We start from the raw sequence: 19103 nt of genomic DNA, 5'->3' as shown, positions 1-19103 counted from the left end.
ATCAAATGCATCAGCATTTGCAAGTCTGTACCATCATGTTCACTTACCCTAACTATGATTTATCCAATTCACTTTTGCTTACAGTTGCTTAATTATATATAAATAAAATCTGAATCTGTGCAGAAACCAATGCAGTGCAACCAACAATAAAGGCAGCATTGTGCTTCTTTATATGATAGAAAAATAAGGTGTCACAGAGAGCGATCCAGTTCCCCATGCCGATATGTTTTACTACCCAACACAGACAGACACAACATAACTACTCTGGCAGCTCATTTAAATGAGTGGAAGAGGGACAAAGCCTTTGAATGAATCCCTAAGATTATGCTAGGTAAGACAGGGTTAATATATTCTCATCTATTCAACAGACAAAGCAGTTTAAAGCATAATTCACAAATGTTCACTGACAGATTGTACATCCATATCCTTCCGTCCAACTACTCCCAATCATTAAGCATCCCATCTGACAATCTTACCATCCATCTGTCCATTCATCCCCCAGTCATGTCTATTTTGCATAGTATCCTTTAACGCTAGAGTTCCAGATTTATTATCAAAGTATAAGCTTTACACATATGCATAACATTCAATATTCTTACCAGTCATGACAGAGCTCTGCTGTTAAGAGTTCAAATTCTTCTACATGCCTGTTTGAGTGTAATAATATCTGTGGACTTAGCAAGAAAAATTGCTGGCAATTACAAACACAATGGAGAGCAAGTAAGCCAATGATTCTGAAACGGCTGAAGTTTTTGTAGAGGGTTCTGGAGAGTGCTGGCACTAGTGGCACTCACTGCAGTTAAGGGTCAAAAACCTCATTAGCGTTAATTCAGATTACTGCAGCCTAGCTCATTATGAGTACATAACAACCCAGATTTAGCTACTCGCACACCAACAAATCCCACTGACGTGTCAGAATAAAGCTCTGCTTATGGCACCACACACACTCACACACACACACTACAGTGTGCTGCTCAGAGAGATTCTACCCTTTCTGTAGCACTAAAAAGTGCGGTGTTAGACCACCATAATATGCATTTTGTAGATGCCAGGAGTAAAAAGACCAATAACAAGCACGGATCAGGTCAGTCATGTAGTTTATATGTCTTAAAAGCTACACTTGACCTGTCTACCCTAGTTCCATCTTTTCCTATTCAGCTCGGTCAATAGGGCAATGTAACCATCTATGACTGACAAGTAACAGATGATTCCTCAAAGGCTGTAAATCTAAATAAAAAAGAAAAACACTTATATTATTTAAGCAACATTATGTAGCAATTTAACTTTAAATAATAGCTCATAATAGGAAGAATGGTGTCTATGTCTATGTGTCTTCATCGCCAAGCTCAATACAAAGCATCGGATGCAGTGGTGTAAAGCACACTGCCACTGGACTCTAGAGCAGTGGATAAGTCCATAAGTCCATAAGTCCATAAAGACATGGATGAGTGAGTTTGGTGTAGAAGAACTTGACTGGCCTGCACAGAGTCCTGACCTCAACCCAAGAGAACACCTTTGGGATGAATTAGAGAGGAGACTGCGAGACTGTGTAATGCCGTCTTATTTGTGTACAATCCTGTAATATGACTTGACTGAGGCAGTATGCATGCTTGAGATGTTGTTTGCTGTTTCAGTATCTCTCAGCTTGTAAAATGCTTGTGTACAGCTATCCATGAGGGGGAGCTTAAAGAACAATTTATATTTATGGCAGTAGCACAAAAAACACCAAATCTCACAGAATACTGTTCTAAATAATCTCGGTGTAACAGTACTCTCTTCTACTGTAAAAGGAATAGCTTATGCATTCTAATGATTTGGATACTCTGTAGTTGTTTATTTTGTTCGGCATTTAGTTGCACCCACATCAGCAGGATCTCACAAATGCAAAGAAAACCAGGGGAACAGTATAATCATCAATACCACGTTTCTTAAAAGGCAAGTTTGTAACAATTTTTCTGAAATATCACTCAGACCTAACTGCCATCTATTAGTACTGTTTTAGTACATTTTTCAATTGTAGATGCATTGTGTTTAACCAAAAGCTTTACATGACTGGAACATTTAAAGGATGTCAATGGCTGCCAATCATATCTGTCCTGAAATGGAACAGGCGTCCGAGCTGACCGTTGACCTGTAGGTCCAACATCCCTATGTCGGAGGGTCATGCACTACCGTTGGAATGCCCAAATAGGAATCTGTTTGTGACTGTGAGTGAAAGAGGAACAGTGGGGTGTGTGTACATGTGTGAGGGTGTATGCCAGAGGGTGGACATAGCACAAATGATAAACACTCATTTCACACTCCTTAAAACTTCAAAGTACCCATGAAATCAGCAGCCACTGTGACCAGTCTGAACCAACACACACATTAAAAGCATTTTAAAAGCATCTGCGCACATCTGTTTTCTGCCCTACTAGAAGGAAAGACACAGAGAGAGAAAGAGAGAAAGAGAGAGAGAGAGAGAGAGAGAGAGAGAGAGAGAGAGAGAAACTGAAAAGCTGAAAGCACTTATTGTATGGTAAGACCAAGGGCATTTGTCTCTTCTACTGCTGAAATACTGAACACACATCCATACTACAACAGCGTAGGATCTGATCTCATTGTAAGTTCCACAAAGCTTACTGGTTAAAAGTTCTTAACGTCGCTCACAGCAGAATTTGCACACAGTGACCTGTGACTTGGGAGAGTACAGAGAGAATCTGGGATAAACTATAACAGCATGGAAAAGTCACAGTGGTGACAGCAGTGGAAAGGACAGTCATGATTACATCAGGTACATAAGAGAGTGTGGGCCTGTGACTAGCAATGACATTAGTAATAGAGTCATCCAGTGAGCATTCTGATGATCAAACAGACTGGAAAAGCCAGACAGCGTTTTTTCAGTCCTTTAAAGTATACTTTACAGCAGGAGACTCACTCTGACTCATTAACAACCACTTGATTGAAGGCTTCCAGAGACATGTAGATTTGGGACCGTTTTTGTTTACCCCAGGACGGGACAGCCTTTCAAAAAATCCTTTTTATTTGTCACAGGGAAATCCAGCTTAGGCTTGGACTTCCTAATGTGGGCATGAGTGACATCAGCGATACCCACACCCATATGGGAATTGCCATTTTTTTTGGCTAATGACCAAGCTCCTAAATATAAGTTTTTTCCCATGCCACACTTCCAAAAAAAAAAAAAAAAAGCTAAATCACATCTCACAGAGAATGCAATGCGTAGACCACCAGTGAGAGAGTGTGTGAGTGGAGAGCCAGCATGGCTAATAGCATTTCTCAGCGGAAGCCTCCAGAACCCACCAGCTCTTCTGATGAACTCTTCACTGCCTGCGCTCAAATGTGGCCCAGTCTGAATGCCCCACGCTCCCGTCTCAAGAGCCAAATGGCCTATTCTATTCCCACCCCGACATGCAGCTCTGCAGGAGCCGGATTGCTGCCGAGGTCCGCAGCTGGGAACGCATTCTCTAAGAATGCGGAGAAAAGGAGGAATCCACCCCCCCACCATGGCCAGTGTCGCCTGCTTCGACTCAGACGGACTCTGGGGCATGGTGCAGACTGCACAGGCCCAGACCGCATTCCATGGCCATGACTGAGAGCGGTGACACGGAGCGCAGAGACCCTGCTGTCGAAAAGTTTGGTGGGAAAATGTACACTGATTGCAACACAAACACTGCTGTTTAAAAAAATGTGTGTGTGTGTGTGTGTGTGGGGGGGGGGGGGGGGGGGGTTGTCTACAGCTGGGGGAGGAGGAGTAGTGAGAGGTAGAGCGCGAGAGACCTGTGTAGAAGGTGCTGTTAAAACCATCAACACGAACAACATTCCACTGTTATGTGCTACTGCACAACCTCAGGGTTTAATGCTCTGAGAGTATGTGAAAGAAAGGAGGGTGGCAAAGAAAATGGGGGGGTGAAAGAACAAGAGAGAGGGGGAAAAATAAAGGGGGAGGAAGGGAAAGGGTGGGGGGGGGGGGGGTAGTTTACCCTCACAGTAACCTTGCGTTCACACTAGCAAGCGACAAGGCACTTACGTCACCCCTAGTTTGTTTCTTATGGATGTGTTTGAGGCTGCTCGCGTTGACGCGCGTGGGCTCTAGTTTCCAACAAGAAAATAATCAGTCAAAACAATCACTACACTTGTATCGCTCATTCCTTTTTAAACATGTATTTTTCTCTGTGTACAGTACAGCTCAAAAGTCTGGACACACCTGGTTAAATGTGTGCTGATCATCATCATCTTCCAAAGTATTTAGAGTATCCACTGTAGTTAGGATGTCGTTGCTTAAGTGGGATGGGGTGGTGGTTGTTCAGGAGGGTGGAAATACTTCTCAAACTGTGCAGCTAGAGTGTGCTAGTGTACATTAATATATAAACTTTCACTCATTTAGCAAGCCCTATAAATAGCCTTAATAGCCTATGTGACCAAATCATCTCCTTTCAGTTAACTTATAGCTTAGGCCCAACCACAAAATCTTAACGACAGTGAATACCTGTCTTCAAGGTCCTCTTTTTTAAAAAAAAGAAAACAACAAAAAAAAAGTTAATATGGGTCACCCTAGCAGTAGGAGCAAATGTTTTTAAGATGATGATCAGCAGTTGTCCAAACTTTTGACTGGTACTGCATGCACAAAGATGCATAAAAACAAATAAGGAAAATAGAAAATAAGAAAATAAGGAGGTGGTTAAACTGGGGACCTCGGCGAACCCCCAACGTCTACAACTGGTCCCAAGAATTAATTGTCGCTTCACCGCCGCATAATTCATTTGCATAAAGTTAAGAATATCCAGACTCGATTTCTCGCTTGTTGCTAAACTGCAGCTATAAATTGTGCACGCTAATAGGAAATGACTGGTTGCCTGCTAGTGTGAATGCTAAGGTAAGGTTCACACACAGGAAAAGATCAGGCAACTAAAATCCGAGGATACACATACGCCCGGACGCACACAAGCACAAGAACACACTTCCGTTTAACCTTGAGAGCAAGTGCTCATCATTCCCACCGTAACTCCTGGCATTTAAATGTCAAACTTCAACTCTAAACGAGCCCTTTCCATCATGCCATCCAGCAGGTCCACGTGTCTAAACTTCTTAAAGACCAAACAAACATGGAGTCATGCAAACAAAAACAAAAACAACCACGTATGACCATTACAAGACTCCAGAATTCTGACAAAAGATGATGAACGAGCTTATAAATCAACTAGCCAACTAGTCACTGATCAACTAAGAAGGTAAAGAAACACCATGCTTTTATCATCTCTGGAGCTTCTAAGCCTTCATCACCATCTACAGGTTAAATTCCCTTCAACAAACTGGTTTTCCCTGTGTCTCAGTCCAGCAGCAGGTCACTCTGTGTGCAGTGATTCAAAGCACCCTGAAGAAGTAGGCTAGAACGATTCTAGACCTCGAGGATCAGGTCAAGTTGCCGTGTGGGTGCTTATTTTTTTCAGCATTTTTCGGGAACGCTCAGAAGCTTCTAAGTGGAGCGCAACAGGAAATTCCACCATCTGCGCAAAGGCCAACTTTCTGAGCAGAAACAGACGCCATGTCTTTATGAAAATGTTACCAAAACTTAGGAACAATGCTCGGGGAGAGCTAGAACTCTCCAGGCCTGCTAAGAGTGTTACAGTGTTATGATAGAAAAGGCCACCCACCTCCCCTAAACAGCCATGCGGCTGCTGGAGTGCCAGACGGGGCGTCTCGGACTCTTTATCCTGCTACAAGAGAGTGTGTTTCCACAGTCTTTCTCAAACAGCATTACGCACATACACGTACAGAACGAGCATCTGCGGTGGGCGAGAGACAGGGAGAGAAAGAGAGAGAGAGACAGATGCACAGACAAAGACAAAGAGACTGCAGACAGGCAATGCTGTCATAGTGCCAATGAAAATAGTGCCAAAGTCTGTGTATGTGCGAGAGAGAGCGAGAGAGAGAGAGAGACGGAGAGAGACGAAGTGTTACCAAAAATTACTGATTCTGGCAAGGGTCAAACTGCCACAGATGACGGCTGGACATTACTTCACTGATGGGGCTCAATGTGTGCCACAGTCTCAGTGAAAACCAGAGCAGAGGCCTGGAACAACCCACAAAGACTCCCTCAGGCAGCTCATCTCAGCAATTATCAGCAGCAAACAAGATCTCCCTCTATCTTATATTAGCACTCGGACAAGCCAGAGATTATTTTCGATGCTTCATCAAAGCAAACCTTCCTCACACTTAACAGCTTGTTCACGCTATGCCCTGGTGACAGACTGGAGGCTGTAGGGATGGCTCTGGGAAGAGAGGTAGAAAGTGGTTTGGTTTTATGTAGTGTGTAAAATGTCCTCAATAAATAAAAAACAAGCTGAAACAGAGGAGTTTGAACTTTCTTCACAAGCACATTGGCATTTTTGTTATTACAGAGAGACTAAAGTACCGAAAGTAAACAGTTTAATTGGGTACCATTACTGAATTCCATGAACTGGTGTAAATGTTAATGGTACTCAAGCCGAATTACTACAGAATGTAGTGGTAGTGAGGTCTGTATTTGTCTGTATACTGAGTAGTTTACCTGCCAAGTCCAAACGTGGCTCAGTCAGTACTGATGCTCATACAGTGACGTCCCACGAGACACACAAATTGAAGGGTTTTTAGATCTGTGTGCTACTAATGGTCATTCAGAGACACACCCAGCCTATCATTAATGTGTGACCTTTCGCATACATACAAACCCCAGTCTCCCAGGATTTGTATTTATTTATTTATTTTTTTACACAGTTTTAGATCTTGATTAACAAATGTCACCAACTACAACAATTAGGAGCTGTGATCTACATCAATTTTCAAGCTCTGCCTCTTCAAACCTTGTGCCCCATGGCTCCCCTAAGCAACTGTCTAAAGGTCTGAAAGCTTCCAGTAAACAATCCTCACAAGGCAGGGGAAGACTATCAGGAGACAGCCAAACGTTTTCAGCGTGAGGTTTCTATGGTGCCAAGAAATGGCCAATGGAGGTCAACAGAAGATCTGGAAGACCAAGACTCAGAGAGAACTGCTCGTGTGCTGGTAAGACGGGCAAATCCAGAACCTGCATAAAGGTTTAGCTGAGTCAAAAGGGAGACTGCACTGTACAAACAATCATCATGGGAGAGTCATGAGGAGGAAATCTAGACTGTCAGCTCGTCATAAAACTCAACATTTAAAAGTAGGGGTGGATATATGATGACATTTTAATATAAGGTGATAGTATTTTATTATTGTGACACACAATATACTGTCCTAAGCCTATTGAGGAGCCTATTGAGGAGAGAGTCAGTGCTTAACAATGCTGATCAACTGCATGCTGATCTGTAGCTGCTGATGCATTTTGTCTACGATCACGTGCATCGCCATAAATACTGCGAAAATACAAAAAAATTTAATCAGCATAACATAATATTTTTACCACATCGCCCATCCCTAATTTAAAGTGCATAGACATATAAAGAACATCTAGAAAGGTCCGATGGGTTCGGGAGACAAGTACTGTGGACTGACGAAGTCCAAATAGAACTTTTTGGTTGCAATCAGCAAAGATAAGTTTGGGGAAAAGAAAAGGACTGCACATCATGGAAAGAACACCTTGCCAACTGCAAATGTCAAATCATCTGTGAAAAGGCTAAAGCTGAAGGGAGGATGGCTCCTATAAAAGGACATGGATTCAGAACATAACCCCACATGCATAATGGACTGAAACGTTTGGAAATGGAGCTTAAAGAAGCTGTGCAGCAAGAAGACCCAAAGAAAATTAGCACTAAACTTGCCACTGGTGAGCATGTGACATTAGGCATTTTTGAATGGATGACCAAAGAACTTCATGATTTGTGTTCCTTCAAAGTGACAGTGGAAGTTCTCATGACCGAAATGACCACAGAGTCAGGCAACAGTGCGTGTACCTGCCTGATGAGAGGTTACATCAAGACGCTTGAGGCTCCACTTACAGACACTTTAATGATGTCCTGCTCTATCAGTCTGTCCAACATGTGTATCAACCCCCTCTTCCATGCGCTCACCAGTCTTAGAGCTCAGTGTGTGTGTGTGTGTGTGTGTGTGTGTGTGTGTGTGTGTGTGTGTGTGTGAGAGCTCGACAGACTGGAATTCATTCATTCATTCATTCATTCACACAGCTCTGACTCACACGCTGCTAGAGACGACTGGCCGGCACACACTGGCACACGACCCACTCTGACAAACACAAACATCTGTCGAAAGGCAAACAGTGCGTGAGCATGACAAAACGCTCCCACAGACATGTGGCCTCCCTCTCTCCCTCACACACACACTCATAGGTCCAAGCACTTCACAAATGACTGCTGTCTGTGAGGAGTGCTACCCATCCGTCTAAGCTCCATATGGACTTAGCCTCAAGAGGCCCATTATCTTATGCAATAATGCAGAATTACCCCCAGCGTTAATAAGAGATGAGCTCATTTGGAGAAACTAAGAGCAGCTATGATTTATAATGCCTGGTCCGCACCACAGGAACTGATGTTGAAAATGTGTCAGACCCCATACATAATGACCGATTTTACCATTTCTTTGTCCTTAGTCATTCCCTTCACTGCGCTCACACTAAAAGATTCACCCAGAATAAAACGGCACAAACTCTCAGTGGCCTGGCTTGCTAGAACTTGAGAACCTTGGAGAACAAACAGGACTTCTCAAAGCAAAGAAAAACAAACATGGCAGATGACAGCAGGGCGCAGATTACTGTGCTACAGTGCTAAAAATAAATGTGGCTCTTTGAGCGATGCCACAACGGGCTGGGAACACAGCTACCTGCGCCATGCAACTCTGGTGAAGTGGGGGCAGGACAATGCTGTATCTCTTAGCTTGTCCAGAAAAGCACGTGTAAAGAATGTCATATCAAGTAGTGGTTTAAAGTGCAAATGACACTTCTCAACTGTAGGGGGAGCTCATCAAGAAATGCCACTTCTCACATTATGCTGCTTCAAATTGGTAAAGCGACACCAGTGACAGTAGCTAGAAAAGAAAAGTAGCTGGTTGTGTGTTCTATTTGATAAGTGAAGTAAAGCAAAGTGTAGAGTATTATGGTCTCCATATTGACTTGTGTTTAGTAGCATCTAACCTTAGAGGAATGTTTACATTTTAGTCTATTCAAACTAGCTATTCTAGTTATTCTTGAGTAAATGGCGAAGCACTTTTCTAAGTCTCTCTGGATAAGAGCGTTTGCTAAATGCTGTAAATGTAAACGTAAATAAAGTATGACTTTTTAGTCTTGGCTTGAAACAGTGAACCCACCCTGAATGCACCCTCTGCGCATGTACCGCTTTCGCCTTGGGAAGCATTTCCCAACACTGGCCGTGTCACGCTGCTCTGTGCGTTTTAGAGACCCCCATGCTTCTAACGACAACCGATGTGTCCAACTAATGTATACCATCGCCACACCCAGCCACAATCCCTACTCTCAGCCAGACTGCGTAAGGAGCTGCAAGCTCGGATTGCTTCGGTCCACTGCATTGTGAGAGCCTGCTGGCCAAAAGAGGGGACACCCAATAGCGGTGCAAGAGGAGGCGGATTAACTAAAGTTATTGTGGTCATTTCTGACCGCTCATCCCAAATCGTGAGTTGATATGGGCATTTAAATGTCTTTGTATGTCGTGATATAGTATTTTTACCATATCGCCCAGTCCTACTGCTGGTGTTGCTTTTTAAGCAAAGCTTGTTTAGACCTTTAAAAAGGTTTTCACACTCTCAGTTACAAGCATGGTTCTTGTATGGCACCATTAAAAGACCCATCTGAAGTACCTTTATTTTTGAGAGAGTATTCATGTTTGCAGCTTACATTTAGCAGAGTCAACATGAAGGAAACCATTTTTAATTCTGTTTTTACAAAGATTATTAGAATATAATTAATTTTATCCTTCTGTTCAGCTTGCCTCTGCGCTTAGCTCTGCTCTTATTGCAGGAATTTTATTTACTATTCAAAACCAGGGTGGCTGTGACTGGATTGTGGGCAGATCAGAGGGGTAAAGATTGGATTAAACACACCCCACACAACAGGATAATCTCAGGAGATAACCGTTTAAGACCACCCTGAAATCGAGTCACCTTCTGCGATTGTCGGAAAGAGCGAATCAACCTGGAAATTGGCCCGGAAGCTCTTCAAATTACACAGAGAATTAAAATGGCAAACCGAAGCAGTCAATCACTCAAACCTGCGTTTGTGTGTGTGTGTGTGAGGCAGGGGAGGATCAAGACACTGACGCTTGGCAGTACTCTAAGCGCTAGCTAGCTGCAGATCTGTGCCATGTTTTATAAATGGAGCATGTCCTTCTACAGGGGCCGATAGCAAACACACAGAGGAGAAACCAGGTGACCAGATGACCGAGGAGGGCACTCACAGTATATACGCAGTCACCAAGCTTCTGAGCCGTGCACAGGGATCAGCACCTGCAGAGACAGAAAGAGAGAGAGAGAGATATTAGACAAAGAAGATGAGGCACGTTATTTTCTTTACAGCACAGGGCTGTCTGACATTTGGTAATTGTGCGTGTCGGGATACATCCAGAGGGGTAAACAGTGTTGACTGCGATAGAGGCAGAGTGCGGTTAGGGGGTTTGGGAGAGAGTCAGATTGTGGTTTGAGAGAGCAAGAGCATGAGACAGGCAGTAATCAGCGCTGCAGATAAACCGACTGGGAGGTGACAGACATCAGTGACTGGGGCAACGAGACAATTTACAGTTGAGGTTGAGCAGCTAACGTAACCAAGCAAGTGATCGAGGGATGGATGGAAGCTTTCTTCAGTGATATATGGCACCAAGACGTTAGCAACAGACCCTTCACGTCCTGCAATTTTGTGGGACCTCCATTTCCATCTGACCCCATCCTCTAGCCATAATAATTTGGCCAAAGTGGCTCAGATTTGTAGGTTTGCCCATTTTTCCTGCTTTCAACACATCAGCTTCAAGAACTGACTGTAACTTGCTGCCTAATACTACCCACTCTTTGAGAGATGCCTCTGTAGACAAAGATAATCTATGCTTTTCACTCCACCGGTCAGTGGTGTAGTTAATGTTATGGCTGATCAGTATCTATCAAAATATATCGATACATATTTCTGAAAAAGTGAAACATTATAGAAATTGAATTTCTGCAGCAATGATACTCTCTGTAACATTTTTAAAAGAGAACAAGCCTTCTAAAGATTGTAAAGCCAGCATTTTGATTGTACATGTCAAGAATGCTGTTTTTTTAAGCTTGGCAAGACACTGACGATTTACAGGAAATTCCACATTCCTGGAGTATCAAAACTTCTAGATCTTGTTTTGAAGTTTCTGAAAATTCCAGTATTATAATACCTATTATTTTAATCATGAAAAACTAATTTAAATCATTATGAAAAACACTGTATCTTAATTTCTACTGGCACAATCCAATGTTTTCTTTTATTCAGCACCAACACTGCAACTTTTGAAACGGTTGCCAGCAACAATTCAATATTTCCTCTTTAACATGTGTGGGCAACAGCTAACATACATCACATCACACCGTATGATTGTGTGCTGTTCCAGGATATATTTGTTTCCAGGACTGGATCAGATTTATTCCTTTTTTTCACCTAAATATTTTGCCGATACCTCGCAACATGCCCCCTCCACTTACAATCACAACTGCAGTACCACCCACAAACCTCGAATCGACACGGTCTGCAGAATTTCTGAACTTGCCTCAGCGAGCTACAAGTGAGGAATAATTGATCCAAGTGTAAAAGAAAAGGCAATTCGAGGCATACAGGCCATGGGGAACCTAGCCAAGTTATTAAAGACCTTTCATACGGAACACCGACATTCCTCTACCTACTGCTTTAACCACAACTCTACTGATCTGACCCAGAGCCCCACTGTGCTAAAGAGCTTCAATACGGTGAGCTCAAAGAAAGCAAAGGAAATGTCCCACAAGACAATACCAGTGTTCTTCAACACTGGTATCAGTGGTGATCAGGCCTGTAGAACACACACACATACACACCCATGCATACAGGGTCTCCCAGTAGGAGACTCAGACTGTATTTATGCATCAGGATCCCTATTAATATTCAGAGAATACCTATAATACCACGGCACTACATCGATCTTCTCTCATTCACGTTCAGCTGAAAGCTTTTGATCCTTAGTTAAATGCCAACATAAAGAAAGCCCCATCTCCCTCAGGAGGGGAACCCTACACTGTGAGAGGGTATTAGCATATAGTGTGTGTGTGTGTGTGTGTGTGTGTGTGTGTGTGTGTGTGTGTGTGTGTGTGTGTTTGATCTTTCCTAACTCTGTGGTTAGAATCCGTCCTACGAGGTTTGGAGGAGTCTGTAAGGCCTCTACTAAGCCACTTCTCCCACTCACACATAGCACACCATACACAGCAAGTCTACACAGTCCACAGCAGTTAAGCAATCCCCAGGTATGCACACTACAGACACACACACACAAACTGCACTCAACTGTATTACACTCTTATTAAAGGAACATTGCAGTGTTATTCAATCTAGTCTAGTCTGCTGTAGGAGAACGTCTCATCTGGAAGTCTGAATTGGAAATGGTTGCATCAGATTAGGAGTATTAGTGTACCACCTCCATTTGGGACATGAACCAAAGCTAGCAGAAATCTGTTCAGGTGACCTTCAAGCCAAATTTGACCCAAATATGACCTATTAAGTTAAAAGATGAAACATTCTTCACAGCATTTTAAATAAGAGTGGCGTGTTATTTTTGTTTGTACAATTTTAAAGTGGAAAAAAAAGAAACCTCTTGCAAAAGTTTAGGGCACCCTATCAAGACGATTTAGCAGACTCTGGCGTGGTGGGGCACTATTCTACTGTGTAGAAACACCTAGACAAACCTTCATGAAATAAAAAATCATTCCTGCATGCTCACAGCAAAATTCAACATCAGAAGGAACATCTACACGAGCCTGGTGTATGTTGGAAATGCAAGTCCTATGGACTTTGTTGGAGAAAGAAAAGTGCAGAATTTTAATTGTTGAGCATGGGGGTGGATTAGTATACATAATATACATATTAATATGTATGGTATGTATTAAATGTATGTATTAATATCTGAATAAATAAATAGGAATCACACCAAACACCATCTGTTTATGTTTTTGGAATTTAGCGGACTTTCTTATCCACAGCGACTTAAAAAGTTACTGGTATTACAGAGGTGGGCCAATGTAGTGTTTGGAGTCTTGTCCATCAAGGAATCTTTCACATACTCTGCAAAAAGAAAGCTCAAGCAGGTTAATGGTCCTAAAGACACCTCAAAATCCAAAATGGACTACAACGCAGGCGTAAGCTAAGTGTTTTGCCATAGCCCTAGCGGCCCCCCAATCTGAACAACATTGGAAATCTGTGGACAGACCTCAAAAGAGCAGTACAGCAAGACAGCTCCAAGAACTCGAGATGCAAGAAGCCTTTTGTAAGGATGAATGAGAAAACAAGAGCAGAAAGGCACTTGCAGGGTGGCTAAACGTTTGCCAAGGGCTTTGAGCCTTTTTACTTTCTAGTACTTTTGAATAATTTATAAAATATAGAAATAAAAATGTAATCTTGTCTTTTACTAGGTTATCTATCCACAGTAACCAACGTTTTGATCAGTGGTGTCCAAACTTTGCATGCCATGCATGTGCGAATAAATGTACATATTTAATTTTAAATCTGAAAAAAAAAAAAAAAAAAAAAAAAAAAAAAAAAAAAAACAAAACACTACAGAAGTCTCTGAATATTGAAAGCAGAATGCATACCTAAGCTATCCTAAAGAATGTGCATGAACTAAACAAAAAAGGCTGCCGGCTTGCTTTCTCCCTCTCCGCATTCAGAGCCTCCCCAGTCTGCACTCTCGCCCAGCGTGTGAAAGGATATGTGAAAAGCAAAGCACTGAGTGAACTGTCTAAGAGCTGTAGAATACCAGCACTCAGGGTGCCTGCGCTGTCAAACGCCTGTCCCTGCTAACACAAAAAGTGTAGCAGCTGTCAGTCACACACATACACACACATACACACACACTTTGTCCACCCAGTGTTTGAGCGCATGACTCTTCACCCTAACTCCAAATCTGTGGGCAGCCATCTGTGTACATCAGGCGATAGAGAGGGAGAGTGTGTGAAAGTGACAGAATGGTGGGCACAGAACGACAGCCATAGTGCTATACGCCACTCAGAATTCATCAACTACTCATATGCACACGTACGCACACACACACACACACCACATTTCGCAGGGATGACGGATCACACACTGAGCTCCTCCATAGGATTATGCGGTACGCTGATGAATAAATAATACGCTATTGCCATTTTCCTAAGAAACACCACCACAGGATGATCTCTATATAGGTCACTGCACTCTATACCTCAATACATACACACACACGCAGCAGACAGATAGAACTGACAGCACAATGCATATGTGTGTGTGTGTGTGTGTAGTAATGCAAGTTAGATTGCAACACATGCAGTGATTCAGTACCGTACAAATGTCAGACCCTCTGAAAAGGATCTATAAAAACTCACTTAAACCACTAATATTAAAATTAGTAATGTAAAGCAGAGATTGTATGAATGTCAATTAGGGGTGCAACCCAGTCGGAAACTAGTAACTGATGTTGCCACACGTGTATCTCACGCTAGGAACTGTGGATTAAACGTCAGGTTTAACCACACTTTACTGCCACTGATACTTTTTACAGTAATAATTCCATCAATTGGACGTAGAGCTGCAGTGGAAGCACACAGACTAAGCAGCTGTCTGTCACATGAACAAAATGTAGTGGAGAGGAGAGTTATATCTATGAGGTAATCTGGACACGGGCTGAACGTAAAAAGGAGGATCTTCAAGAAAGTCAACCCACAGCCGTTATACATGAGGAGAACGATCACTAGTTAAAATGCAAACAGGAGCTTTGTCAAAATAGTTTTGTCCAAATAAAAAGAATTTTCAAATTTTCTATTTTTTGGGAGGAAAATTTATCGTTGGGATTGATCAACTCATCGACAACATAATCGATTGACTAATTAATAGAAAAATAGGTACACCAGTGATATCTGTATCTGTCAATACTCAAAACTTCAATAATATCAATATATTGTGCCACCTCTAACTGTATATTTATGCACACACACACACACACACACACACACACACACACACACACACACACACACACACACACACACGAAAATACCAACTTCTGAACCTAATCCTGAGCCCCTCAATCCGCTTGTTTTCTGAACTGAATATCCTTCAAAGCTTTCTAAGAACTCAAGAGCTCCTCCCACACCTGGATTAGCAACATAGCAGGAGTTTAAAATAACCAGCTAAAACTGTCTCTTTTTTGCTTACATACACAGACACACATTTTTTAAGAAGTACTGTTCCATTTCCACTACTCAATTATGTATACACACACACACACACACAGTGACCCTGGATAAATAACACCACCTGTAGACAGATAAACATCTAGACCTTAAACACGCGAGAGGCAATATTCACAAACCCCCTCATCCTCTGTAATTACAGAGTGCCACTGAAACGGCACGTCTCGCACACATTCACAACCCCCCTGTCATTCTGTGTGAGGCTGCCAGCTACAGCTGCATCATGCTGGGAAAGAGCAGAGAACACGAGGCAAACTTGCAGGGTGACTCAGCCAGAGGCATCGACTAAATGAGAGAGAGACGGAGGCAGGTAGGGAGGGAGAGGAAGAGTCTTGATATCTGCAGGAGTCACTTCACGTTATGAATCAACAATTCCCACACAAATCAACTGACCAATGCCACATTAATACCATAACTGACATTGTACACTCTCGCAAACACACACGCCAAACCGAGGGCAGGACAGTGTACAGATTAGACTGAAAGAGCTATGATGGGAAAGTGTCAGCAGATTTACCAAACATGCATGGAGTAATGGGAGGCGAAAGCTACTCAACTAGAATCCTCGGGTTTCTCTGAAGCTTTGTTCGCCTCATTCCCCCCCCCCCCGAACGTGGAGTGCTCATTCTGCAGCGAGAGCCTGTCACTGTCCTAATGAAGTTCTCGTGTTGGTTAATTTCATTGTAATTGTCATAAAGTGTGTAGAAGACGACGCCTATTGCTGTCAGGAGGATGAAAACACACTCATTTATAAACTAATACGCTGAGCTCAGTGTGTGTGTAGGTTGAAATAAGAGCGAGTGAGCCAGAGAGAGAGAGAGAATGAAATATTAGGCTCTGTAATGCGTATCCTGAGAGAGTGAGATATCTGACGGCTCTGCCGAGATCTGCTGATATGCTGGAGTGTAGGGGATTAAAAATAGGCCAGTAAACATCTACACACAGAGTGTAACTGACAGCCAGGCCTAGAAGTATTTAGACGGTGACACGTTTTTCTTGATTTTGCCTCTGTACACCACTGCAGCATATCTGAAATGAAAATGAATGAATAACAAAAAAGGGAAAGGTCGCTTTCATCTGTCCAAGGATGCTTGTTCCAGAACCAGGAAGGCTTTTTAAAAGTCAGTCTAATGCCGACCTTTCTGTTCTTCAGAGTTACCAGTGGTTTGCATTTTAAAATAAAGCCCCAGCATTTCTATTCATTAAGTCATCTCTTGATTGTAGACTTTGACAAGGACATCTCTGGCTCCTCAAGCTTATTCCTGACTTAACGTGTGCACTGCTAAAACTACAAGTTTCTTGAGGAAAACCTATCTTGAGGGGTTCTTCAAATTTGAAACTGGGGAAGAAACCCCTTAATAGGCTTTGAGGAACCTTCAAAGAACCTTCTAAGGAACCTTTTTCTTCCTAAGACCTTTTCTTGAAGGTTCCTCAAAGCACCCTAAGAGGTTCCTCCACAGGTTTAAATAGAAGAACCTCATAAAATAGTGAGAGAAAATATCACACCTGGCCATGAGTCAACCGGCCAAGTACTTTTGGACCTGTGAAAGCTGGGCAGCATGGGAAGTATTTAAAAAAAAAATGGCTGCAATTCCTAGCCGGTCAAAGCGATACATTTTTTGAAATAAAGCCCAACAATTCACATCTTTAATTTCTTTAATTTGTATCTATTGAGGTGGCATACAGAGACAGTTCCCACCCACTAGCAAGGACTCCCTAGGACATGATGCTACCATTGCTGTGCGGGTGAAAGCTAGCCAGCGTTTTCTTTAAGGCAACGATAGAGACGCTATTCTCCCCACTACAGATCAGTGGTGGATTAGAATGAAGCGGTTATTTTGAGGTACAGTTGAAACATAATGTTGCTTTAAGTGAAATGCTCCAATAAAAAAAAAATGGACTGCACTAGATTCAGTAATCATTTTGGCTGGAAGGAAATGAATTGCACCAAAACTTAAATTTATAGTCCCCTTTGCTGAGACACGACCAGTCACTATCCCGGATAGAGGATGCACATGGAGAATGGCAGCTCGGCTTTCCTTTTTTCCTGCCTTGTGCAGAGAGCTGGCCAGAGCTCTGGACACACAGGAGTCTTTGTGTCTTTATTAGGCCTTCAGAACGACACTATTGCACAGTCACACCTTCAGCCTAACACCCTCTCTCCCTCCCTCTTTCACCATGCTGATGAAGGGAGAGGACAGGAGAGCGTGCATCGCTTTCTGTAAGTAAGTCTGTTCCACCACCTGTCTCCGAGCACTGCCTACACACTCTCAGCAGAGGCAGGTAGACATATGATATGTATAATATGAACCCTCCCCCTCACTGAAGGCAGCAGCTTCTGCTAGTAACACATTCGGAACACCTCCGTGCACTCGACATTGATTTGTCTCCAGTTTCTGCATATGCAGGAGAAGATCTAAACTGCAGTCTATTAACGCCTAGCTTATTCACTTTCAAACAACTTCTGAACAGCCAGACTTTTAGCAGTCCTACTTAGCAAACTGTTTAAGGGTCAGCACCCAGAAATGCAGCCAAAAAAATAAATAAATAAAAAAAATCTTACTACATATAAGGCCCAAATTCACCAGACCTACATATACAACTGAAAACACATCATTGCAGTGCACAAGACAATTAAATATTCTTTTTAATTTGTTGAATTAACTTGAATTTTCCTGTATCATTCCATGTTCTCCTGATTTAAAATCTCACCATGTGATATGGTATCAAATCAACACAGACGCTATGCAGTATATTATGCATACATACTACATACAGACAGTTTTTGTAAACCGTGAATTCATTCATTTTAGAATATGTTTAATATTAAAATTCATGGTTTTCATGGTTCATTTCCATGTCCACCAAAAACATGTTACACATAACCAGAACACCAAGTCAGGAGGACTTTAGGAAGGATTTAAAGTTTAGCCTTTTAAACAAGCATCAAATCCAGACTGCAACTCTTTCCATGGACAAGTGACAATCGGAAACTCACAGCGAAGGTGGGCCATTCAATTCATTCTCCATTTCTACCAACTCTGGCAGTGTCAGACACTGTCAAACAAAAACATAGTATATCCAAAATGTCAAATTTACCTGTAAAAACCTACCTGTAGGTGTAAGGTAAAGTCAATGTAGGACTTCATTCAGAGTCAATTTGGAGCATTTTAATTGGTGCATTCACCATGAAATTTTAATAACGGTAAATCCAACGGTCAGATTTGACTCAAAAAGTAAGTCTACTGAATATGGTCAAACAGGTCTGTAAATACACGGTTTCTATTGTGTGCAACACTCACGAGAGTTAAGAGCATACGCATCATAACCCTGAGTTATTGTTGGGATAATCTTTCTGTGTAAGACTGGAACACGAAACCACTAATGCAGTTTTTCCCTTGATGTTCTCAGAAATGGCACGAAACAGCACTAAACGTGACTGTTTATCTGTAAGGCTAAAGGGTAATGCTAATGCCACCACTCTCACGATCAGAATTTTGAAGGAAAGTTTTGAAGCCTGCTCCTAGCTGAAGGGGAGGAGAGGGGAGGAGAGGAGATCTATATATGTAATATATAGATCTCAATATTTTAAACACAGACAAATTGCAGGGTCAGACTTTAAAACCAAGGTTGAAACTACGGGTCCAGAGCACGGGTCCAGAGCACGGGTCCAGAGCACGGGTCCATAAAACTGATAAGGA

At 42.4% G+C, this 19103-nt stretch overlaps 1 protein-coding gene across 5 annotated transcripts in view; it reads right to left on the bottom strand.

Moving 5' to 3' along the window:
- peak1 (pseudopodium-enriched atypical kinase 1) overlaps positions 1 to 19103 on the bottom strand; it is a 99084-nt gene that overhangs the window by 32250 nt on the left and 47731 nt on the right. For 4 of the 5 annotated variants that reach the window (XM_072672417.1, XM_072672419.1, XM_072672416.1 and 1 more), the window contains one exon: positions 10377 to 10425. The gene's annotated coding sequence lies outside the window, so the exon portion shown is untranslated. Of the gene's footprint in view, positions 1 to 5651; positions 5738 to 10376; positions 10426 to 19103 lie in introns of those variants that run through there. The other variant, XM_072672420.1, reaches the window with a different exon arrangement.

Source organism: Salminus brasiliensis, chromosome 2, assembly GCF_030463535.1.
Source record: "Salminus brasiliensis chromosome 2, fSalBra1.hap2, whole genome shotgun sequence".
Lineage (NCBI taxonomy): Eukaryota > Metazoa > Chordata > Actinopteri > Characiformes > Bryconidae > Salminus > Salminus brasiliensis.
This window is presented reverse-complemented; position numbering and strand designations above follow the sequence as displayed.